General features: G+C 42.1%; 1 protein-coding gene across 4 annotated transcripts in view; it reads left to right on the top strand.

Moving 5' to 3' along the window:
• LOC110531778 (protein phosphatase 3 catalytic subunit alpha) overlaps nt 1-26,571 on the top strand; it is a 99,436-nt gene that overhangs the window by 494 nt on the left and 72,371 nt on the right. The window lies entirely within an intron of this gene.

Below are 26,571 nucleotides of genomic sequence, written 5' to 3'. Positions count from 1 at the left end.
AGACGAATGTCTCTCCCTCTCAACACATTGCAATCCTAGTCGTATTGTACCCGAATGGTCTGCTCAATTGGAAATCTGGTTATGGAGAAAAAGGGTGTTAGCCGTGAGATACGACACCGGCTAGGCAATCTGTAAAAGTAGGAAGTAAGGGTGTTATTACAAGAGTTGCAGGCATTCAATGTTTGCATTTAATGTCGGGCAACATGCTTGTTGGATATGGTCCTATATTGTTAAACATCCGCACATACAATAGTATATATGTTTTTTTCTTATTTTAAATGACCATAAAATACATGACTTGTAGCCACACACATCTCTTCTGTATGAACATGGACGAATCATGTAGGGCAGGCTATCCAGTGATTGTTAAAACTATTATTCCATGGTTAAAAGTTAGACGTTTCACCCCTATTTTCGAGTCCATACATAATAGAGTGACACATGTATCTGTTTTTGGCTAGCCCCCATGTTTGATGTTTGCCCCCATGGTAGGTTACTGTAGTCTATGGTGTCTAGAAACCACATGGGGGCTGGACTATAATGACACATTTCTTTTAATCTATTATTCATGAAATCACTATTGATTTAAACATTGAGTTAGGTTTGACTCTATACTCTACACAGTGTGAAAATAGTGTGTAAATAGTTTTACATTTGCTATGAAGGCTAGTAATCATCCCCTGCCACATCAAATCAAATTTTCTGTCACATGCGCCTAATACAAGAGGTGTAAGGTGTTTCACCTTACCGTGAAATGCTTACTTACTTACAAGCCCTTAACCAACAATGTAGTTCAAGAAATAGAGTTAAGAAAAGATTTACTAAATAACTAAAGTAATTAAAAAATATATAAAGTAACACAATAAAATAACAATAACGAGGCTATATACAGGGGGTACTGGTACTGAGTCTATGTGCGGTGGTAGAGATTAGTTGAGGTAAAGTGACTATGCATAGATAATAAACAGCGAGTAGCACCAGTGTAAAAACAAAGGGGTGGGGGGGTCAATGTAAATAGTCCGGGCGGCCATTTTGATTAATTGTTCAGCATTCTAATGGCTTGGGGGTAGAAGCTGTAAGGAGCCTTTTGGACCTAGACTTTGCGCTCCGGTACCGCTTGCCATGCGGTAGCAGAGAGAACAGTCTGGAGTTTTTGACAATTTTTTGGGCTTTCCTCTGACACCACCTAGTAGTATATAGGTCCTGGATATCAGGAAGCTTGGCCCCAGTGATGTACTGGGCCGTACGCATTATCCTCTGTAGCGCCTTACGGTAGGATGCTGAGCAGTTGTCATACCAGGCAGTGATGCAACTGGTCAGGATGCTCTCGAGGGTGCAGCTGTAGAACTTTTAGAGGATCTGGGGACCCATGCCAAATCTTTTCAGTCTCCTGAAGGGGAAAAGGTGTTGATGACTGTCTTGGTGTGTTTGGACCATGATAGTTTGTTGGTGATGTGGACACCAAGGAACTTGAAACTCTCGACCCGCTCCACTACAGTCCTGTCAATGTTATTGGGGGCCTGTTCGACCCTCCTTTTCCTGTAGTACATGACCAGCTCCTTTGCTCACATTGAGGGAGAGGTTGTTGTCCTGGCTCCACACTGCCAGGTATCTGACCTCCTTCCTATAGGCTGTCTCATCATTGTCATGATCAGGCCTACCACCATTGTGTCGTCAGCAAACTTAATGATGGTGTTTGAGTTGTGCTTGGCCACGCAGTCGTGGTTGAACAGTGAGTACAAGAGGGGACTAAGCACGCACCCCTGAGGAGCCCCAGTGTTGAGGAGCAGTGTGTCAAATGTGCTGTTTCCTACCTTACCACCTGGGGGCGGCCCGTCAGGAAGTCTGGGATCAAGATGCAGAGGGAGGTGTTTAGTCCCAGGGTCCTTAGCTTGGTGATGAGCTTTGTGGGCACTATGGTGTTGAATGCTGAGCTGTAGTCGATGAACAGCATTCTCAACATAGGTGTTCCTTTTGTCCAGATGGGAAAGGGCAGTGTGGAGTGCGATTGAGATTATGTCATCTGTAGATCTGTTGGGGCGGTATGCGAATTGGAGTTGGTCTAGGGTTTTCGGGATGATGGTGTTGATTTGAGCCATGACCAGCCTTTCAAAGCACTTCATGGCTACCAACGTGAGTGCTAAGGGGCAGTAGTCATTTAGGCAGGTTATCTTCTCTTTCTTGGGCACAGGGACTATGGTGATCTGCTTGAAACATGTAGGTGTTACAGACTCGGTCAGGGAGAGTTTCAAAATGTGAGTGAAGACACTTGCCAGTTGTCCGCGCATGCTCTGAGTACACATCCTGGTAATCTGTCTGGCCCCACGGCCTTGTGAATGTTGCTGACATCAGTTACAGAGAGCGTGATCACACAGTCGTTCGGAACAGCTGGTGCTCTCATGCATGCTTCAGTGTTGCTTGCCTCAAAGTGAGCATAAAAGGTATTTAGCTCATCTGGTAGGCTTGCGTCACTGGGCAGCTTGCGGCTAGGATCCCTTTGTAGTCTGTAATAGTTTGCAAGCCCTGCCACATCCAACGAGCGTCAGGCAATACCTCGAGACTTCTTTAATATTAACATGGAGCACCAGCTGTTATTGACAAATAGACACACACCCCCGCCCCTCATCTTACCAGGTGTAGCTGCTCTGTCCTGCCGATGCATGGAAACCCCAGCCAGCTCTATTTTATCCATGTCGTCGTTCAGCCACAACTCGGTGAAACATAAGATATTTTGCAGATTTTAATGTCCCATTGGTAGGATAGTCTTGATCGTAGCTCATCCAGTTTATTTTCCAGTGATTGCACGTTGACCAATAGGACGGATGGTAGTGGCGGTTTATCCACTCACTGACAAATTCTCACAAAGCATGTCAAGTCTTTGTTGTTGAAATTAAAGCATAAATCAAAGCCTTTGCTTATTCCTAGTTTTTAGGATGGAAAACATTTAGATACATTTTTCAACCATTTCTAACCTAAGAACTAGGAATAAGCAAAGGCTTTGATTTCTGTTCAAACAGATGGAAAAGGGGTCTTAGACAACATCTACCAGGTATTAGAAATACATCAAAACACAAGTAAAGATCCCTGCCAACTAATATCAACACTTATATTTAGTTTTGGAGACATTATTTGCCTTTTGGAAGTTTAAGAAGCATTGCTTTGTAATAACATTACCAAAAACCCACATATCTTTAAGTTATTTTCAGATTTCTCTCCCTCATGAGGGAAAACAATAAAAGTTGACAGAATTAATAAGTAAAGGTAGACCTACAAATTAGTGATTGTGTTTTTATTAATAACAATGTGGCTTATGATTTTTAAGTGGTTGAAATATGTCATTCTGTCACCAAATCGGTAACGGAGTGACGAAAACATCTGTAACAGAATGACTGCAACTGAATTGGCTACAATGGGAATTCATAATAGTGACAAACCACAGTTGTGTCAACTGCTACTGTCCTCCCTTCTACTGGCATACTGTTATGTTCAGCTCATTACTGTTTTCTTTCTCTTTCTGTCAAGTGGTGGTCAGACTGAGAGTGTGAAAACAGTCTGGACAACCCCTTCCTTTCTCTCTCCCTGTCTCTCTCCTCTCTCTTTCCAGTTAATTTCACCTCTCCCGGCTCTTCCTGACACCTACCCATGAGTCCTTTCTCTTTCCATTTACTATAACCAGCCCTCTCACCCACTGAACACCGATTGACACAGGACATCCATGGACATTGACATTTGGTCAGTCCAAATCTGAACCAACCATAGATGTCTGTTTCACAAGTTTGGACTGCACTGCACAGTACCGTAGAGTAGAGTTTAGGTCCGTCAGTACAATATACAGCACAATAGTAAGTGGTCCCATGTGGCTCAGTTGGTAGAGGATGACGCTCTCAACGCCAGTGTTGTAGGTTCGATTCCCAGTATAAAAAAGCAAGACAGTCGCTCTGAACAAGAGTGTCTGGAAATGTTTTAAATAAAGTACTGTAAAGTTCAGTAGAGTGAAGTTTAGTTCAGAAAGTTTAGTACAGTGAAGTTTAGTTCAGTTGAGTGAAGTTTAGTTTAGTTTAGTTCAGTACAGTAAAGTTTAGTTTAGTACAGTAAAGTTCAGTAGAGTGAAGTTTAGTACAGTAAAGTTTAGTTCAGTAGAGTACACTAGAGTTGATTAAGGCTGGGAATTGCCAGGGTCCTCACGGTACGATGTTATCACGATATTTAGGTGCCGATATGATACAGTATGTATTGCAATTCTCTCGTTTCTATGTGTTGTGAATCAATACTGTGATTTTTTTGCGATTCTATGTTCCAAACTGCTGCAGAGGGACAAGAGAGAGTTTTGACAGTCATGGAATAAGTGTTGAAAACAAATTGGCTTCATATTTAAAAAGAAGATTGAGGCCTCCCGGGTGGCGCAGTGGTTAAGGGCGCTGTACTGCAGCGCTAGCTGTGCCATCAGAGTCCCTGGGTTTCCCTGCGACGCACAATTGGCCTAGCGTCGCCCGGGTTAGGGAGGGCTTGGTCGGTAGGGGTGTCCTTGTCTCATCGCGCACCAGCGACTCCTGTGGCGGGCTGGGCGCAGTGTACGCTAACCAAGGTGGCCAGGTGCACAGTGTTTCCTCCGGCGCATTGGTGCGGCTGGCTTCCGGGTTGGATGTGCGCTGTGTTAAGAAGCAGTGCGGCTTGGTTGGGTTGTGTATCGGAGGACGCATGACTTTCAACCTTCGTCTCTCCCGAGCCCGTACGGGAGTTGTAGCGATGAGACAAGATAGTAGCTACTACAACAATTGGATACCATGAAAAAGGGGGTAAAAATAAAATAAAAAAAATGTAAAAAAAGAAGATTGAGAAGTTTTGATGCAGGTACAGCAAACAAGCGCAATAATTATATTGCAATATTGTCAATATGATATATCGTTAAAAATAATATCCCAATATGTAACTGTATCTAATTTTTTTTTTTATCACTAGAGTTGAGTACACTATAATTGATTGTATTGTACTCTGCTGTTTATTTATTAGTTTATTAGGACCCCCATTAGCTTTTGCAGAAGCATCAGCTTCTCTTCCTGGGGCCCACAAAAAAACACAAAACATGACAAGTAACAAAACACTGATAGACAAGGACAGCCACACAAATTGAAACTACTAAGATAGACAAACAATACATCAAAAGAACAATTCAAACAATACAAATAAAAAGTGATGAATGGAACCGTTCTGTATTTTATCGAACGGATGGCAACCCTAAGTCTAAATATTGCTGTTACATTGCACAACCTTCAATGTTATGTCAGAATTATTTAAAATTCTGGCAAATTAATTACGGTCTTTGTTAGGAAGAAATGGTCTTCACACAACGAGCCAGGCTACCCAAACTGCTGCATATACCCTGACTCTGCTTGCACAGAACGCAAGAGAAGTGACACAATTTCCCTAGTTAATATTGCCTGCTAACATGAATTTAGAGAGAGAGAAATAGTCCTATAATTCCTATAATAACCACAACCTAAAACTTCTTAACTGGGAATATTGAAGACTCATGTTAAAATGAACCACCAGCTTTCATATGTTCTCATGTTCTGAGCAAGGAACTTAAACGTTAGCTTTCTTACATGGCACATCATGCACTTTTACTTTCTTCTCCAAGACAGTGTTTTTGCATTATTTAAACCAAATTGAACATGTTTAATTATTTATTTGAGACTAAATTGATTTTATTTATGTATTATATTAAGTTAAAATAAAAGTGTTCATTGTTCATTCAGTATTGTTGTAATTGTCATTTATTACAAATATATATATATATATATATAAAAATCGTCCGATTAATCGGAATTGGCTTTTTTTGGTCCTTCAATAATCGGTAACAGGGTTGATAAATCATAATCGGTTCGACCTCTATCTTATGGGCTGAAGGGAGTTGTAGTTTTCATTTAGTAAACATTCAACCTAGGTCAGCGCAGAAATGTGGTAATTAACTACAATGACTATAATGCATTGTGCCTGTTCTTTTCCATCTTGGACAGAGATGGATACACTTTTATGCCTGCTATGTTAGGTAAGATACAGACAGACCACATACACCCCAAATGAGAGAGGAATGTACACAACAACGAGCGAAGAGAGAAAGGGATAAAGACAGTTCGTAAAAGTATGCCGTATCTACTTTAAAAACAAGTAAAATGATTGTCAGACAACTCTGCAGCATGCTTATGGAGGCTAGCTTTGCTAAATAGGATGACTAAAGACAATACAGCATGGGGAGAACAGAGATAATGTTCGATGGTTGTCTGTCTGACTGGCTGCTACTGCCTAAGCAGAGAGGAGATGATGACTTTAAGGAATGAAAAATCATCAAATTATCAAATTAAAAAGTAATATACACTGTAATATTTTATTATTTCATGGTAATGTCCTATTTTACTATGTGAATATTACAGAGACAATGGAATATTTTCAATGTTTTGGCAATTGAATGTTCACTATATTTGGCTCTGGAATTTCCATTAAAAAGCTCAAATAATTGTTATGTCATTATTTCATAAAAGCACTAATCTCTCAACACTAGAAGGTGGCACGTCTTGTGGGGTATGTATGGGTGTCTGAGTTGAATGTTATTTGATTACGCAGACAATCTGGAATTTTTCATTTTCTCATAAAAACTAGAATAGAAGCAGTTGATCTCTGGTCAACCATCAAACAGGAAAGACTGGCCTTAATAACTAGTACAGTAGATTTTTTTTAAACATATTTTTTATAACAGACCACCTTCACAACAACTTTGTTAATGTGACTTGACCATGATAACTGACCATCAAATGTTATATCTAGGAGTTGAGCTTCTTCAACTTGCTCAGTGGTCACAACCTTTATCTACAACTCCAGTCGAGGTTTAGGTCTTAGAGAATGTTTTGAACCAAATACAATGCTTTTAGATGTAGATGTATTTAAGACCAGTTTATCATTAGTCACCCATGCTGATACTGACTGTAACTCCTTATTTATTATTTCAGTCAGCTCACTGGTTTTCGGTGCTGACATGTAGAGAGTGTAATCATCCGCACGCACAGTCATTCTAGCTTTGCGTAAGACCAGTGGCAAATCCTTTGTACAAATAGAGAAGAGTAACGGCCCAAGAGAACTGCACTGAGGGACACCGCACTGTACATATCTGATGTTGGAGAAGCATTCATTGAAGAACACTCTCTGGGTTCTATTGTTTAAATAACTCTTAAAACATGCGATGGCAGGTGATGTGAAGCCATAGCAAGTGAGTTTCTTCAATAACAATTTATGATCAATAGCATCAAAAGGTTTCACTGAAATCTAATAATACGGCTCCAGCTATCGTCTTATTGTTAATTTCTTTCAACCAATCACCTGTCCCCTGAGTCAGTACAGTACAAGTTGAGTGCCCTTCTCTATATGCATGCTGAAAGTCAGTAGTTAACTTGTTATCTGAAAATTGTCATTTTATTTGGTCAAACACAATTCTCGCCATCAGTTTACTAAGAACAGGCAGCAAACTGATTGGGTGGCTGTTAGAGCCAGCAAAGGGTGCTTTACTATTTACTCTACTGTACTGAACTCTACTGTACTTTACTGTACTAAACTGTACTGTGCTGTGCTCCACTGTTCAAAATTCTGAAACATAGACATCTATGATTGGTACAGATTTGGTCCAATCCGGACCAACCAAATTTGGTCTTGTTTGAAGGCGGAGCTCATTAGAATAATAGCCAGTGTGTAGAATAATACCCAAACATGCAAAAGAGGATAGTACACTTTCTACCTTTGTGTACCTATTCAGGATACATCACCATGAACAGAAGGACATTTATAGTTATGCATTTCTGTATTGTACAGATAAGGGACTCATGATGTAATTATTTTACCATCATTCTGTTACCGGATGTTAATCCCCTTCACTTACTGTAGTTTAATAAACAAAATCGATTTTGTTCAAACTCAAGGTGGGTTTGGAAATAACCGGATGAATCCAGTTTTCAGGGGAAATATAAAGAGCCTGACTCCCGCTTTTGGACATTAACACAAAAACAACTAATGGAACTGTGAGGGGACACACGCAGACACACACACACTCTTAACACACACGTCATTTTTTGTTGTTGTATTATTTGTATAATTTTTTTTTTTTTTTGCATTTGTTGTGTAATGTTGTATTTGTAACTTGTGTGACTTTCCTTGTCTATCAATGTATCAGGGTTTTGTTACTTGTCATGTTTTTTTGTTGTTGTGAACATCAGGGCGAGTAGCTTCTGCAAAAGCTAATGGGGATCCTAATAAACTAATAAACAATGTGACACTCCCATCTTAAATCCTCCTCCACATTTACTGGATTGGTTAAACAGTGCAGAAGACAACCTCCCCCAACAGTAATTGTTTTCTTGTCAGGAACGGAAAGAAAGAAATGCCTCAGGCGTTCATTCTTATGCCTGCTACGTTACTTTATATCATAGCTGACAGTGACACCCCATTCTTTCTGCAGACATCTTTGAATCTTAATTTAGAGGAAATATTTAACAGAGTTTTTGGAAAAAGTGGTCACATAACAAACTGAGGGAGATTTTACCGTCATTCTGATACCAAAATTTACATCTGCACTGTTCTTCGAGTAAATGTGTTTTTGTACGATTTTCAGATAGTCTACTCTCTGTTATTATCTATGCATAAGTCACTTTAATAACTCTACCCACATGTACATGGGCCACTTTCCTGTGGATTTCTGAACATAACGCGCCAAACAAACGGGAGGTATTTTGGATATAAAAATAATCTTTATGGAACAAAAGGAACATTTATTGTGTAACTGGGTGTCTCGTGAGTGAAAACATCCGAAGATCATCAAAGGTAAACGATTAATTTGATTGCTTTTCTGATTTTCGTGACCAAGCTACTTGATGCTAGGTGTTCATAATGTTTTGTCGAGCGATCGATAAACTTACACAAACTCTTGGATTGCTTTCACTGTAAAGCATATTTTCAAATCTGACATGACAGGTGGATTAACAAAAGGCTAAGCTGTGTTTTGCTATATTGCACTTGTGATTTCATGAATATAAATATTTTTAGTAATATAAAATGAATGTGGCGCTATGCAATTCAGTGGTTGTTGATGAAAATTATCCCCATCTCAGCGCATTCTGTTACTGTGGAATTGCCCTCATGCTAATGTTAAACTACTCACAACCCACATCAGACAAAATCACAATTATTCTTGTCCTGAAATCGTAAAGAGGAGGATTTTAACTTAACAATAAAGGGTGATTGTGGTGATGCTGTTAGGTTGTTGAAAGCTACCACACATACACACAAACACACACACACACACACGTCTATGAAACATTTATAACAGTTGATTGACTTTTCATTATTTTCCATGAACTATTTGTCCTCAAACAGCTGCTATGATATCAGACATAGAGTAGTCATTATTTCAGCTTTGTGTCAATATTATGACTGTACTCTATACAAAGCACCCCTCCAAATATCTTGAGGCAAAATGTTTGTAGTAATCTGTTGCCAATCCTCCTATTTCACCCTATGGGCTGTTTCTCATCTTCAATAGAACATGCATCGCACCTTTCCACCTGTTTTTGAAAACAACGCCTGTATAAAACTGATGTGGTGGCAACCGACTGTTTCAGTAAATACCCAGGTTTGTCTTGTAAAAAGAGTAACTATATTGCCCTTAAGTTTGTGGAAGAGCTGTAGCTTTCGATGGATACGTGACTACTGCTTCCGGCTCAATAGCATGCATGGCAAGTTGGCGACCATGTTAATATAACGTGAAGAGTATCCGTTGTTGTCTATTTTATTTGACTCCAGTTAGAAGGGAAAGCCTCCATAGTAGAGGGTGTGTTTGCAGAGGCCTTTCTTTTGACTTGGATGGCTAATATTTGACTTTTGAGGATAGGCCTGGGCCCCTTGTTTAGACTTGTGTGGGTCGGCCACTACGGCCACTGATCCCAGCTGGATAGCTGAGTCATTTTCAGAACCTTAAGTAACGCCACATACTCACCGTGGATTTATGTAATCTCCTGCCCAGAGACGCAGCTTCCCCCTGCTTTCAGGTTGGTGTGTGTGTGTGTGTGTGTGTGTGTGTGTGTGTGTGTGTGTGTGTGTGTGTGTGCACGCTTTTATTTGGCCCTCAACGTTCTCTGAGAAATAAAAATAAATACATTTATATATTTTACATGTTTTAAATTTTCATTGTCTTTCAATACACACATACAGTACAGTATTTTAATTGTTAACAAAAGTGGTTAATTCGCTAATCACCATTTTACTAGGTCGAGAGTTTAGGACTACAGTATAAAGTTCTATCTTCAAAAAGATGATTCTGAGATAATTGCTTTTAAAGTTCCGAACCCTCTTTGGTTTGAATGGTGTCAGCGATTTTTATTGTGTATTCTTTTGAACTTAACAACATGAATTTGGGGTATTTAGAGTACTATATATAGGTAGAGAACATTGAACAGAACAAGGCCATGTCTAACTTAATTTTGACAAAAATGCAGATAAATGAAGGAATATCTGATGTCTCGCAAGTGGATATAATAATGGTTTGCAAATAAACAGTCTTTGAAGGTATCAGCTGGGAAATAGCATATAAATGTGTTTTGTAGAGATGTCCAGATTTCCTTATCCTTACTTTTCCTATGTCCGACAAAAGCGGCACTAGAGGGTGGTAATTGGGAAGACGAGGATAGACAGGGGGTATGAAGAGCACCATTTGTGACTGATAGTGGCGGCAGCAGAGAACATAATGGTATTATCATACATCATCGATTGTCAGCTGTTAATGTAATATGGATTGGATAGAGTACAAAAATGAGTGTTTCTTATGGGACTTATGGGCCCTTCCCAACCATGCAGAGAGAAAAATAACAAAAAATATTTAATAGAAAGGTTGTTGAATCTGTATCTGTTTTGATCCAAAGAGCTGCTTGCTGCCATAGCTTCTTGGATGATTGACACACATTTCCCCCTGGTTGGTTGTTGTTGGCTGCTGTACTCCATTGGAGCATTTTAGTGTCTCTCTTTTAAGTGTAACCCCAATGAAAAGAGTAGGTAAACACATGAGAGAGAGTGTCAACATTTACTGGGTGGTTACAAGGACAGAGGAACATGCTGAACAAATAAAGATGGAAGAAGGCATATGCTGACAGATTGGCTAGCGAACCTGTTCTCTCTTTACTTTGTCATTTGAATCAGACCCAAAATCAAATCAATTGATTGATCATTTGTTCAATTCATCGTGGATGTATGCCCGGCACAAGACTTAACAAGTCTTTTAAATCGTCCTTTGGAACCTGCCTGTTTCTTAAGACTTGTTCACAATGCAGACCCCCTAGAAATCCCCATCAAAATCCATCTAAGATAGAGATATTTCTATGCATGCTGCATTTCAATCCACCGCATCCACCAATGGCAGTGGAAGGTGGCTGAGCTACAGTGGCGTTTGTCAGATCTTGAGACATCCCGAAAATCAGTCATCAAACTAATATGAATCGCTCAATGGTGTTTTTCCATTTCTATGACCCCCACAAGCGTCACGGGACTTGTCCGAAGTCGGTACTGCTGATCCGCTAACTTCTGTCTGTAGTGTCTGAACAGTTTGGGCTACACACCCTCTAAGGAAAGGTACGACTCTCACGAACATGTACATGTCGATTGTTTTTGCTCTACAAGACCCGGTAGCCCGGTTCCACAATATTTTTAAATGGAAGTAGTTTAGTGCCCCCCCCCCCCCCCCCAAAAAAAATCTGATCTTTCTTATATCGCTCAGATATAGGACAGACGATGTCAAACAAACTTCCTTTTCATTTATTTTTTGACTATCTGTTTTTCCATGTATGAATCTGTTATTCAGTTTTGCCGGGGGATACCTTAAGTGGTCCTAAAATTACAAATCAAATAGATAGTCATACCAACGATAATTTATCTTTAAAAAAAATGCATATGTTAGCTTAGTGGACAAATAATAGTCTAAAAACCACTTAGGGCAACTAAGTTGCATGGCCAGGAATCTGACTTCAAACCTCTTACAAAGGTGGTTTGAAATGTGGCTTGAAATATCAGACGCCATGTGTTTTTTGGCTGTTCAGACTGCAGTAAAAAGAACAGATTTGAATCGAACATGCAACAAAAATTGGATTAGCGTGACTTCAAACTGCCAATGTGAACAAGGCTTTAGTCCTCCAATGTCCCTTTTGGCATGCAGATAGGTCCCAGAATGCCTATGGTGTGTGTGTGACTAATGACTCCGGTTAATTGGGATTGCAGGAATTGTTGAAGGTACTGTAGGATACATTATTATCAGCAATGAGATCAGAACTTTGCCTTTCGTATTTGAAAAACATCTCATGCAGCTGTTGACTGTCTTGATGACTGTCTTGATGACTGTCTTGATGACTGTCTTGATGACTGTCTTGATGACTGTCTTGATGACATGAAACTGCAAAGACTGCAATGATAGCCTCTTCATGTTGTACAGTATTGATATATACATTCTGGCATCGGATGACATTGGTTTTTAAGGGGATGTCCCAAATATCCATGACGTTGCGACACACACGCGGAGACTCACTACCGTTGTACACCTGAGGGACTACTGCACCTTGGTCGCTCATTAGATTACAGAGGAATTAGTCTCTGTTGTGGATTTAGGACACAGCAAAGGGGTGGATTTGGCCAGATTCATCTCTTTATAAAGGCAGATCTGCTCAGGGGGTGTAATCTGACTCCATGCATTAGCCTGTGATCTTGCTAATACAGGCCGAACAAATGTAGCGAGCCTAGCGTAGATCTGGAAACCGCAATAATATAATTTGTTTGTGTGCAAGTCAATGGCTTTTGAATTTCTATTGATCACATGATTTTTTTATGTGACATTTTACATTTACATTTTAGTCAGCAGATGTTCTTATTTAGAGCGACTTAACAATTAGTGCATTCCTCTTAAGATAGCTGGGGCTGGGTGTAACAACCACATATCACATTAGTAGGAAGTATATTTTCCCTCGGTAAAGTAGTTCTCAGCAATGTCAGTGCTAGTAGGAAGATTAAATACTATTTTTTTATTTTATTTGGGGGGGGGATTTAAGATATACTCTATACAAGGCCATTTATTATTCAATAATGATTAAAATAGGGTGGGGGGGGGGGGTCTTTCAATCTTGACTGACTTGGCATCTCATGCGGTGTTATTACATTTCTCATTTTGAAGCAAGGCACCAGGTGCTATGTTCTCATAATGTAAAGGTCATGGGTGCCTTCTCACCTCACTGAGGCATTTCCTTGTTCCTGAGTTGACAAACTCATCTCCGTCAAACTCCACATTAAAGAATGACATACAGGGCATTCGGAAAGTATTCAGACCCCTTGACTTTTTCCACATTTTGTTACATTACAGCCTTATTCTAAATTAAATTGTTCTCATTCCTAAATTGATTAAATTGTTTCCCTCCCCTTATCAATGTAAACACAATCCCCTGTAATGACAAAGCAAAAACAGGTTTGTAGAAAATGTTGCACATTTATTAAAAAAATGGAAATATTACATTTACATAAGTATTCACACCCTTTACTCAGTACTTTGTTGAAGCACCTTTAGTAGCGATTACAGCCTCGAATCTTCTTGGGTATGACGCTACAAGCTTGGCACACCTGTGTTTGGGGAGTTTCTCCCATTCTTCTCTGCAGATCCTCTCAAACTCTGTCAGGTTGAATGAGGAGCATCGCTACACAGCTATTTTCAGGTCTCTCCAGTGATCTTCAATCGGGTTCAAGTCCGGGCTCTGGCTGGGCCACTCAAGGACATTCAGAGACTTGTCCCAAAGCCACTCCTGCGTTGTCTTGGCTGTGTGTTTAGGTTCGTTGTCCTGTTGGAAGGTTAATCTTCGCCTCAGTCTGAGGTCCTGAGCGCTCTGGAGAAGGTTGTCATCAAAGATCTTTCTGTACTTTGCTCCGTTCATCTTTCCCTCGATCCTGACTAGTCTCCCAGTCCCTGCCTCTGAAAAACATCCCCACAGCATGATGCTGCCACCACGTTTCACCGTAGGGACGTTCTTCCAGACGTGATGCTTGGCATTCAGGCCAAAGAGTTCAATCTTGGTTTCATAAGACCAGAGAATCTTGTTTCTCATGATCCGAGAGTCGTTTAGGTGCCTTTTGGCAAACTCCAAGCAGCTGTCATGTGCCATTTACTGAGGAGTGGCTTCCGTCTGGCCACTCTCCCATAAAGGCCTGATTGGTGGAGTGCTGCAGAGATGGTTGTCCTTCTGGAAGGTCTCCCATCTCCACAGAGAAACTCTGAAGCTCCCGCGATTGCTCAGTTTGGCTGGGCGGCCAACTCTAGGAAGAGTCTTGATGGTTCCAAACTTCTTCCATTAAAGAATGATGGAGGCCGGCCTAACGAGTGGCGCTGCGATCTAAGGCACTGTTTCACAGTGTTTGAGGCATCGTTTTTTTTGATCCCAGGCTGTGTCACAACCGGCCGTGACTGGGAGTCCCATAGGACCGCGCACAATTGGCCCAGCGTCATCCGGGTTAGGGGAGGGTTTGGCCTGGGGGACTTTACTTGGCTCATTGCGCTCTAGCAACTCCTTGTGGCGGGCCAGGTGCCTGCAGGTGTTTCCTCCGACACATTAGTACGGCTGGCTTCCGGGTTAAGCGGGCGGGTGTTAAGGAGCTCGGTTTGGTGGGTCATGTTTCAGAGGACGCATGACTCGACCGTCGCCTCTCACGAGCCCGTTGGGGAGTTGCAGCGATGAGACAAGTTTGTAATTGGATTGCAATTGGATATCACGAAATTGGGGTATCCTTCAATGCCGCAGAAATGTTTTGGTACCCTTGCCCAGATCTGTGCCTCGACACAATCCGGTCTCGGACGACATTTCCTTCAACCTCATGACTTGGTTTTTGTTTTTTGCTCTGACATGCACTGTCAACTGTGGGACCTTACAGTGCCTTGCGAAAGTATTCGGCCCCCTTGAACTTTGCGACCTTTTGCCACATTTCAGGCTTCAAACATAAAGATATAAAACTGTATTTTTTTGTGAAGAATCAACAACAAGTGGGACACAATCATGAAGTGGAACGACATTTATTGGATATTTCAAACTTTTTTAACAAATCAAAAACTGAAAAATTGGCCGTGCAAAATTATTCAGCCCCCTTAAGTTAATACTTTGTAGCGCCACCTTTTGCTGCGATTACAGCTGTAAGTCGCTTGGGGTATGTCTCTATCAGTTTTGCACATCGAGAGACTGACATTTTTTCCCATTCCTCCTTGCAAAACAGCTCGAGCTCAGTGAGGTTGGATGGAGAGCATTTGTGAACAGCAGTTTTCAGTTCTTTCCACAGATTCTTGATTGGATTCAGGTCTGGACTTTGACTTGGCCATTCTAACACCTGGATATGTTTATTTTTGAACCATTCCATTGTAGATTTTGCTTTATGTTTTGGATCATTGTCTTGTTGGAAGACAAATCTCCGTCCCAGTCTCAGGTCTTTTGCAGACTCCATCAGGTTTTCTTCCAGAATGGTCCTGTATTTGGCTCCATCCATCTTCCCATCAATTTTAACCATCTTCCCTGTCCCTGCTGAAGAAAAGCAAGCCCAAACCATGATGCTGCCACCACCATGTTTGACAGTGGGGATGGTGTGTTCAGCTGTGTTGCTTTTACGCCAAACATAACGTTTTGCATTGTTGCCAAAAAGTTCAATTTTGGTTTCATCTGACCAGAGCACCTTCTTCCACATGTTTGGTGTGTCTCCCAGGTGGCTTGTGGCAAACTTTAAACGACACTTTTTATGGATATCTTTAAGAAATGTCTTTCTTCTTGCCACTCTTCCATAAAGGCCAGATTTGTGCAATATACAACTGATTGTTGTCCTATGGACAGAGTCTCCCACCTCAGCTGTAGATCTCTGCAGTTCATCCAGAGTGATCATGGGCCTCTTGGCTGCATCTCTGATCAGTCTTCTCCTTGTATGAGCTGAAAGTTTAGAGGGACGGCCAGGTCTTGGTAGATTTGCAGTGGTCTGATACTCCTTCCATTTCAATATTATCGCTTGCACAGTGCTCCTTGGGATGTTTAAAGCTTGGGAAATCTTTTTGTATCCAAATCCGGCTTTAAACTTCTTCACAACAGTATCTCGGACCTGCCTGGTGTGTTCCTTGTTCTTCATGATGCTCTCTGCGCTTTTAACGGACCTCTGAGACTATCACAGTGCAGGTGCATTTATACGGAGACTTGATTACACACAGGTGGATTGTATTTATCATCATTAGTCATTTAGGTCAACATTGGATCATTCAGAGATCCTCACTGAACTTCTGGAGAGAGTTTGCTGCACTGAAAGTAAAGGGGCTGAATAATTTTGCACGCCCAATTTTTCAGTTTTTGATTTGTTAAAAAAGTTTGAAATATCCAATAAATGTCGTTCCACTTCATGATTGTGTCCCACTTGTTGTTGATTCTTCACAAAAAAATACAGTTTTATATCTTTATGTTTGAAGCCTGAAATGTGGCAAAAGGTTGCAAAGGTCAAGGGGGCCGAATACTTTCGCAAGGCACTGTACACGTTTGTACAACTTAACAGTTTAGGTCAGTGGGGTTAACACATTTTTTCTTGTTGTAGTTAAAACACTACGCTTTAGCGCTGTAGATCGACATAGAAATTGAGCCCCGCAAAAGTTGTCTCTGAAATTGGTACCACTCAACCAGTCGCCTGTGATAATATGCCTGTGTTCTTGGGCACAGATGCAACACTGAGGTTTTCATGCTGATAATATTTTGTTGATAACTCTACTCTGCCACCAAACTCCATGTAGTCGGTGACATTGGGAAATCCCTACTGTTATGTGGGCCACATCGATTAGTTTTTTTTTAGCTCATGTGGCTTGCCTTGCTCGTCATACCCAACAGCAGTTATCTCCCTTGCCCTGTACTTTATGCTATTGTGATGGGGGGTAAAGTCGACAAGAGTTACGTATCACTATGTTGCTTTTGATAATATCGCAATATTGTTTTTGCACTAGTCGGCTGTACCTGCACCAAAACTCCCAAGTATTTTTCCTTTTTTAAATAGGGAACCAATTTGTTTTCAGCACTTTTATATCCATGACTGATCTAAACTCATTTTCCTCATGCTCTCTGTCACTCTGCAGCAGACATATGGTGAGCAATATATTTGGAACATCGAATCGCAATAAAATTGCAGCATCGAATCACAATACATATTGAATCGTTAGAATCGCAGTACCTATTGTATCGGCACCTAAGTATCGTGATAATCTCGTGTCATGAGTTCCCTGGCAATTCCCAGCCCTAGTACGCTTGATGTGGTAAAGTGGCTGTCCTCTTTCTCAAACGTGCATTTAATGTCTCCAGCTACTCTGGCTGGCAGGGCTTCATGCACTCCCTTTGTTAGCCATGGGGCTAACCGCAGCAGTCAGTTTGGAGCAGCGACAGTTGCGTGTTATTAGATTTCCCTCTAGGACCGGCAGCAGCAGAGTCCCAGATCAATCAATAGGATGTCTACTACAAGTGTAAATACACAGTGGGAATGCACACACAGAAGCCTTATTGGAGTCGGAAGGGATTGAAGCATAGGCCCCTGATGCGGCAGAGAAAAGCTGCTTTCTGTACGAGCCACCTTTCACACTCCAACACATATAGCAAGGGCAGAAAGGATAAGGACGTGCATGCAGTCGTAGAAGGCTGACGGACACACACACACACACACACACACACACACAAACACTGCATAAATACACACACAGAAACACACACACACACACACACACACACACACACACACACACACACACATAGATAGATACTGTATCTGTGCGAGTCCACATGAAAACATGCATCCCCTCTCTGCCTTATCTGGCTGGCTCAGACTGTACACACTGGACAGCATGCACACAGTACACACACACACAGCAAGCCTATTCAATGCCAGCTAATGTTGTGTGCTAACCTGTGTTATTTATTAACATGTGGAAAGGCAGGGTTAACCCATTCCCCTCAGAGATACGTTTGAGTGAGCCCTGAGAATGCCTGACACAATACGAGGTATTTGTTCAACTTCCCTCTCAACACATAAGACACGTCTCTGGAGTTGGCACCATGTCCCTTTTTTCATTTTCAGGGAAAATCTAATGTGCTCTGAGGCCTAGGAGAACATGAGTCGTCAGTTGGCATCATGTCAGTTTGCAAAACACGCGTTTTGGCAGCAAGAGCCCCCACAGACCCCAAAAAAACAAAACAATACTATTTTGGTTTCAAGGGGAATGGGGGATTCCAGACCATCTGGTGCTGCAAGCCAAGGTCTACCTCTAGGCTAACACTGCAGTGTTATCATACTCACTGTTTCTGAAGTGGGGGAATGTGTTATGTGGTAACAACATACCACTAGGTTAGACCCTGACGGATGGGACAAGCTCCTGCAGCGTAAGCGAGCATGCTTCAGCTTGTCTCACACACACACATACTTTAACTCACTCACTTATACACACAGACTGTACACACACACACACACACACACACACACACACACACACACACACACACACACACACACAGGGGTCTGCTCTGAAAAGCCAGCTGTACGCTGCCTGTTAACAGCAGAGTAGCAGAGAAAGGGAAAGCTCGACATCAGAGAGGGATGTTGCAGGGCTTCCAGCACCATGTCGACACGGCTGTGGAATGTTAGACACAGAAGGGAGTATTCTACCTCTCATACCATATATCAATCATCAAGCCTTCCAGTAGTGTGAAGCAGAAGGTGTTGGCCTGGGAAAAAAAAATGTGTCTGCTAGTAACTGAGGCTTCAGGACCTGAAGAGATTGAAAACTCCCTAGTAACTAAGGCTTCAGGACCCGAAGAGATTGAAAACTCCCTTGGCCTAGAGGATTATGTAAGGAGTTTCCAAGGGAGTTTTCTTCTGACACTTTGGAGGTGAAGTTCAAAATGGAGGGAAAGTGTTGCATTTAATAACCTTTTACTGCAGTGGGCTAAATTAGGGTCACACAGAATGTTTTCCTGGTAGTCTTAAACAAATCTTTGAAACCAAAGTGTACACCTCACACACATGGTTATGGGCTTAAAAAAATAAGACACCTGTACCATATCAGATATAGTTGAAATGTATTAAATGTCGAGTTTGCATCCCAATATTACACTCTATACACCTCAGAAGACTGAAATATAACAAAACTGTTTGACATAGAAACACCAGATCTTCTTTTTTCAGTTTAAAAAATAAATAATGTTGATTAATTATGAAATTATGAAAATAACATTCCACCCATGAGGCCACTAGAGGGAGATTTGGTCATTTGATTGCAGGAAAGGCTACCTACAGTAGAACACTAATTTCAAAGTGGAATTTGTTGCCATGTCTCTCCTTTTAAAACGGATCCTTTTAAGTCATAGGGAAAGAGGCCGATGTTTAGGCTCCATGTCAGTATGCTTCCCAACTGGAAGAGGGTTGGGTTTGGCGCGTCGTTAAGGCCTAGTTTTGGCACAAGAGCATTTCAAGATGGCGTCACACTCGCGCTCTACACTCTCCTGGGGTTGCCAGGTCTTCAGGCTTTAACTGGGATTGAGTTTGATGTTCTTTTACTATGTGTTTTATTTCTCCCGCGGTCACGTTCAGGTTTCCATTATGAAATAGGAGCCCTTCGAAGGCCCTGTGGGTATTTAGGCAAAGGGGAATATACCTCTGCTAGAACTTGGTTGTCTATGGGTATAGTCATTTACTTTAGGAAATGCCTTAGTACATGCCGGATGAGTTTGGATAGAGTCTGATAAATAGCACAATATCCACATAAATTTAAATCACAGTTCAGTTAACTTTTTCGGTAGAAAGCAATCGATAGTATCGACACAGCAACTATTCACTTTTCCGTGCTCATACAAAGAGGTATTAAAGTAGTCATGGCAACGTGACTCAATACACTCTAACCCTTATTTAAACTTTATAACCTTTCTATAAAGCATAAAACAAAGAGTTCTAGCTACATGAGTGTTTACCAAAGCTAACTGGCCAACTTATCGATCCTGCAGTGAAACTACAGCCCAGGAAGACATTTCTCTGATGTTTTCATACTGTTCCTGATGGGTGGACTAGCCTAGCGACTACAGCTAGCAAATCAAGGACTCTAGGTTTATTTACACAAATTGAACCATGTTAATTATAGACCGCCTGGCTGAAAATGAACCCCCCACCCCATCCACAGGTGTGTTGAGCTCTATACTCCACACGCTTGACTATGCACATTTGTAGGCAGTACTTTCTGTTCATATGTTTATACTGTATTGTCATTGGAAAATATAGTTTTTTTTGTTATGTTCATTTAAAAAGGCTAGTCTATACAAATGTAACTCATGTAACTAATACACATGTAATACACATGTAACTAACTAACACATGTAACTAATTCAACATATTTCTGGGTTATTTTTCTGTCATTTCATAAAGGCTCGGGTTTTGTCTGAATCGATCAACATTTACCTGTCATTCATGTCAAGGAATGAGCTTCACAGCCATCCTTACCTCTACAGAGACAGAGCTGAGCAGCGTTCAGCGACTGAACAGACCTGGCTGTGGAAGAGAGGAGGTTTGAAGCCGGCCTCAGAGCTGTGGCTGCATGGCAGGCCACTCAGTCACACACGCCCACATGGAGGAGCGGGGGAGGGGCTAGCTGTCCAGACCGCTATGCTCTGCTCTGTGAAAAACCTACTGCAGAGGAGTCTGACCGGAGCCAGAGTCGAGCACTGTTTGTTTGTGTGTGTGGCTGAGTCTGCCTGTCTGCCTGTCCGCTTATGTGCCTGTCTGTTCAAAAGCTATTGAAACCTGGTCATTGTTTACTGGTGGTACTGTAGGGGCTCTAAATGTCTACTCTAAGTGTCTACTCTGTTGTGTCTACTCTGTAGTGTCTACTCTGTAGAGTAGTGTTTACTCTGAACGTCTCTTCTTTTTCACAGAATCGCAGAGTAGCTTTTGATACTGTGTAAAAAAATATTAAAAAAATAAATAAAAATGGTTGACTCATCTCACAGTTGGGTGTCTTCAGTCCTTGTTACATGTGCGTTGGCAGTGGTTCGTAAACAAAGATACCACGTAAACATTTCGGTAACATTTTACTCAAGGCCAACTGTTGTAACGCATGAAGATGCTGTCTCAATGCAACGTAAGACTTTAGCATTTTGTTCTTCAAAGTTGTTCTACAAATACAAGTGACCAAGCTAAAACGGTGCATAGTCAGGTGCTATCAGATCACAAACAGATGTCAATAGCTCCGGCGCTATTCACTGTTACCTAACACCGGAGGCCAGCCAGACTGTTAAAAAAGATAGTGTGTCTGTCTGTCTGACTGTGTCCCAGTTGATTTTGTGGCTGTCAGAAGAGCAACAGACTGGGGGCCATATATTTGATTGACCAATCAGCATAGCCTTTAAATCATCCTAATGCCCTGACGGAGATCGTTAACAGGAGGGGGGCAGTGTGTCCCAAATCATGGGGTGTGTTCATTAGGCACCAAACAGCAGAAAACAGACTGAAACAGGGAAGGATTACCAGGACTTGTCCAATAATAAATGCTCATTTTGGTTTTCTGTTGTATGCCCTAATGAATACCACCCTAGCTGCATTTTGGTTTGTCTAGCGTGGAGCTGCCTCCCTCCCTACCACAAAGATGGCCTCCCATGTCCTGTTTCGCTTTGCATTGATGATGTGTTTTAGGATCTTTAACTCAAAATAATGCCTCCGTTGAAGAAGCGACAGTCTGTCAGTCCTAGGCCTGTAGATTTGTTTTTGTGGCTGTGTTTTTGAACATCATTTGTCCCCCCCTCACACACACACACACACACACATGATGTATCATCATCATACGTCTTAGACAGGTCCTCAATGAATTATCATGCATATGGCATCATTTTTAAAAAAACGTAATGTAAATTTGAAACGTTGTGTGACATGCATAATAAATCAAAAACGATACGCCAAACACCAAACCGAAGTCAAACAGTCATCAAAGTGTGGGATGTTGTAGCAGAGAAGACGAGCTCCGTTGTTTGTAATGAATTCTGCGGCACACCCTAGTTACACACGTACATGCACACTGTTTGTTGTCCTTTTTTGGCAGCTCTTGTACGGCTCCACCGTATGGTGCAGCCTATCACGTTCCCCCAGCCCCCACCCAGTCTCTGGGAAGGTTGAGGGAATGGCAATGCGGCTTGCCACATATCTACTGTGAACTCGACCGACTCTCTGTGTCCTTCCCTCCGCCATCTAACTGAAGTGTATTATTAAGCTCTCTGACATCTTTGCTAGCAACGTCGACATTTGTATCTCTCTCTATCAAACTTGCTCTCATTATGCCTCTCTGTTTCGTTCTAAGTCTGTCTCTCTATCTGCTGTTTTTTTTATTTGTTTTTGGTGGAGCGATTCTGTGATTATGCGGTGCCCTTGTTCAAACAGCTGAGCTGGATAATACTACTCTCTGGGTCACCATCTGCCTCTCATACTGTTGTTTTATATTTTATTGAGTGACTTCTTTGCTCTGTAACTGAACGCTGAACTATTGTAGCCCACGTGTTGCAGGGGGAAACTCCCATCATGCCGTAGGCCTAACTCTGCGTATAGATAGATCTAGACCGCTATTCTAGCCACCATGTTGCATCAGCGGGGGACAAATCCTCCAATGATGCCTCCCTGTATAGACCGTTACCTGATCCCTCAGGAGGAATGCTGCTGGGCCTTTTGGGACGTCCAAATCGAGATATAAATCAGCGACTCCGTTTGGCAGATACTATATCTCTCAAGTGCATCTGAGCCCGCCATATGTGTATGTCTGCAGAAGAGCAAATCCCCCACTACCTCCTAAAGCCCTGCACGGGTATGAACTTGAAGCCCGAGCCCTAACTATTCCCACGACATTCAGGACCTAGCCTACCCAGGCCCGATTTTGCTTCTGCCCAATTTAAGGCCCAGGCCCAGCCCGAAAGCCGAGATCAGAACTAACTTTCTCTGTTAGTAAATCCATTAGCAGCTCCTCTCTGTCTGCCACTCACTCCCTGCGCACTTCTCGTTCTGCATGGGCTCTGCTCATGGCGGCTCTGTAGCGGTAAGTATCCATAGCAACGGCTCCGCTTGGGCTGCTCTGCTCACTGACGAGACATGAGAGAGCCGTTAGCTACTTTTCCTCACTCTAAACAGAGACAAAACTCAAGGAACATTATTATTTTCCGTGAAATTATCCTGTCTTATATTTGATTAGGTAGAAGCACTTCTGACACCATGTTATGATCTTAGTCAAATATCACCTTACTGTGCGGCAGAGCACGAGCAAATGTCTCAGCTTCAAAATGTTAGTGAACAATTTAGTGATACCCGAGCCCAGCCCGTACCCTAGTTGGTGATGAAAAAACAGGCCCTACCCGGCCCTAGCCTGATGTATAATGTCAGAGTCTGTCGGGCTCTGGTCGGGTAGCAGACCTCTACCACCTGCCCTCATTGTCATGTTGTTGACCCCCAGTTGTGGTCATTGTAATGGAGTGTGGAGCAGAGTATGCCAAAGGAAGCCCAGTGTTGGTGGATCAAATAATGAAGGAAGTAGTTCAAGACACATGGCTATGGCTTCTTTTAATCTTGCCTTGCGCCTCAAACCAATCCAAATCTTGAAATAATTTTTTCAAATAAAGATATTCTGAAGCAAGGTACACATTTCAAATACAGTGGCACGTTTTGTGTAAACCTGGGCCACCAACAGGCACAACTTGATAAGGTACAGAGTATGCCATTTACTGGATATTGATCATCTCTGGCCCTTACTGGACACCCTCAGGCCATCATGGCAGTGACTCTTGCTGCATGACCAATTCCCTGGCTGGCTGGCTGGCTCAGCCTCAAGTGGACCTGACCCAGCTAAATGACCTAAATAACACAGGGGGAAGGAGGGCAAGGAGGGCACGCCCCCCCCCCCCCCCACACACACACTCGAGATAGGGCACGTGGATAGACCTCTCGGTACAAACAGATTTCCGAATTACGCCATTTCCTACATTTAATATCCTCGGTTGGTAAACACTCACAGATGGTGAGCTTTAATAATGTGTTACCAAGCAATCTTTTTAAAAAAGAGAGAGGGGAAGAACCGAACCGCTATTTTTACAATATGGAGGTCAGGCCTGGCGGTAAAGGCCGATGATTGATTTACAGCGACGGTCACTTTTAGCTCAAGGGTTTATAGGGGTTATATAATAACAGATACCTCAGGAGCTTCGTCACAAGCCCCCGATATGAGATACAGACCCTCCCTCAAACGTCTGGGTCTGGGAAGAGAGGAGACATAGAGGATGAGGAGGGAGGGGGGGGGGAAAGCCCGTCTCTGCTGAGTCAGAATTCTCTCGCAGTCTGGGAGAGGCTTTCTCTTCTCATCCCTCTCTCCTTCTCACATATATCTATCATCACCGTATTGTAACAATCCTATTGATACCCTCAACTAGTCCATTTTCACCTGTGCTAATGTCAATTCAGATTATCACCCTTGCATAGATGAAATGCCTTATTTGGTCCAACTCCCCCCACCTACATAACCCCTGCCTTCAATATAGCCAAAGCGCTCCATTAAAATATAGCTAAAGCACTCCGGTATGGGACAGAACTTTAATGAATGATTAAGAATGTAATCTACAGTTCAAGCCCAGTTTTATATGGGTCAAGTCACTGCACCCGTGGTATGGATAGGGATGGGGCTGTATGGGGGGGGGGGGGGGGGGGTGAAAATAGACCAGACTCATCCCCTTGGTATCTGTCTAGTAATTGCATTCTAGAAATGCCAACGTCTTGGGCTGCCAGCGAGCTGAGTGCTCCTCTCCTCGGGAGGTGCGATCAACGCGCCTGTTGAGGCATATTTTTTTCAGAAGGCAAGCTGTGAGTAAAAAAAAAAACACGGAATGCGGGTTAGACTTGTTTGAGCAATTTTGGCATTAGGCCTATTCATTTCAGTGTTTATACAATTGGATCAGACCTGTTCTTCTGATCAATTAGACTTGTTATGGCTTGTCATTAGGGAAAAACACGCCCAGAAACATTTAATTGGTTGTGCGTTGTATGCTGAGTTAAAATGTCCACCTGACTCAACACATCAATGATATATTGATTTCTTTTCAAAAAATATATCACCATGTTGAGAAAGGGAAGAAAAGAGGGCGATACCGTGTTGTTCTGTTGTGATGTATAGCCTTTGAGGACTTCACAATGATAGCATGTCATGTCAGATTTCTTTATATGGATGTGTAGACTTCAGGGTCACTCACTGGAATGCTTGGTCAAGCCTTGGGCCTGAAACCATAGTTATGTCTGCAGCACTGCTCAACGCATCCTCTCAGCACGCACACAGTGGCATCAATCTCAGAGAAAGTCCATGAGAAAGAATATCGAGAACGCTATTTTGACACCAAACTTTTCTAATGTTGTTGTCATTCTTCAGAGACAATCGGCCAGTTTCACACACTCTGACTAAATGAACGAAGTAGACCCGATTTTCAAGGATTAGAAATAAAGAAATGTACGATTACAGGGATATTTTAAACCATGTTGATGAAATCAATTGATCATGAATATTGATATAAAATCAATTAAATCCAAGGAGTTTTTATTTTAAATTTTTATCTGGGTCAATGAAACAAGGCTCAAATAAATCTGGTACCCCTCCAAAATAAACACAAGACAATTCAGACTGAGTCATGTTAACTCATCTTGACAACTTGTCTTCTAAGTGTTACTCAACACCATGCAGAAGCATCAGCACCCGATCTGCACCTTGTTCTGTGGCGAGTTGCCGTCCTTCTGAATGTCACTTTCTGGTCGCCGAACACCCCGCCAACAACAAGGGCCGCTTTGTAAAGTGGCCGTCTGGCCACAGGGGAACTCTCCAGCGGGGTTAGTGCGGACACGTGTTTTCCTCTACAGAACGGTGTCGTCAGCCTTCTCTAAACGCAGGCCTGGTCCAGTTGACAGGATGATGGAGAGTTGCAGTGGAGGGAGACAAAAGTGCTTATTGTATGCAGGGCCCAGCCAGGTTCGAGTCGAGAGTGTTATCCGAACATACTCTCCAGTTTCCCTCCAGTCTGACCTTCAATGTTCACTATCTGGTCTGGCGGGAGAGGAGAGAGGAGCAAAACATCCCCCCATAGTCCTTCAGAGGGGTGTGGTCTCAAATGAAATGACCTTGTAGATAAATGAAGGAGAAATGAACAAACCAACCACTGACACCCATATACATGATTAGCGTAGCGTAGCAATATACATGATTAGCGTAGCAATATACGTGATTAGCGTAGCGTAGCTATATATATGATTAGCGTATCAATATACATGATTAGCGTAGCGTAGCAATATATATGATTAGCGTAGCAATATACACGCATGTCCTTTTTTTATAGACTTTGTTGACATTTTATAGCATACCGTTGAACGTTGACTTCAAATCCATTTTGAAACAGAGGGTTGGAGGATATGTACATGTCTCCT

The sequence above is a fragment of the Oncorhynchus mykiss genome, chromosome 9, assembly GCF_057628025.1.
Source record: "Oncorhynchus mykiss isolate SJ-2025 chromosome 9, ASM5762802v1, whole genome shotgun sequence".
Lineage (NCBI taxonomy): Eukaryota > Metazoa > Chordata > Actinopteri > Salmoniformes > Salmonidae > Oncorhynchus > Oncorhynchus mykiss.
This window is presented reverse-complemented; position numbering and strand designations above follow the sequence as displayed.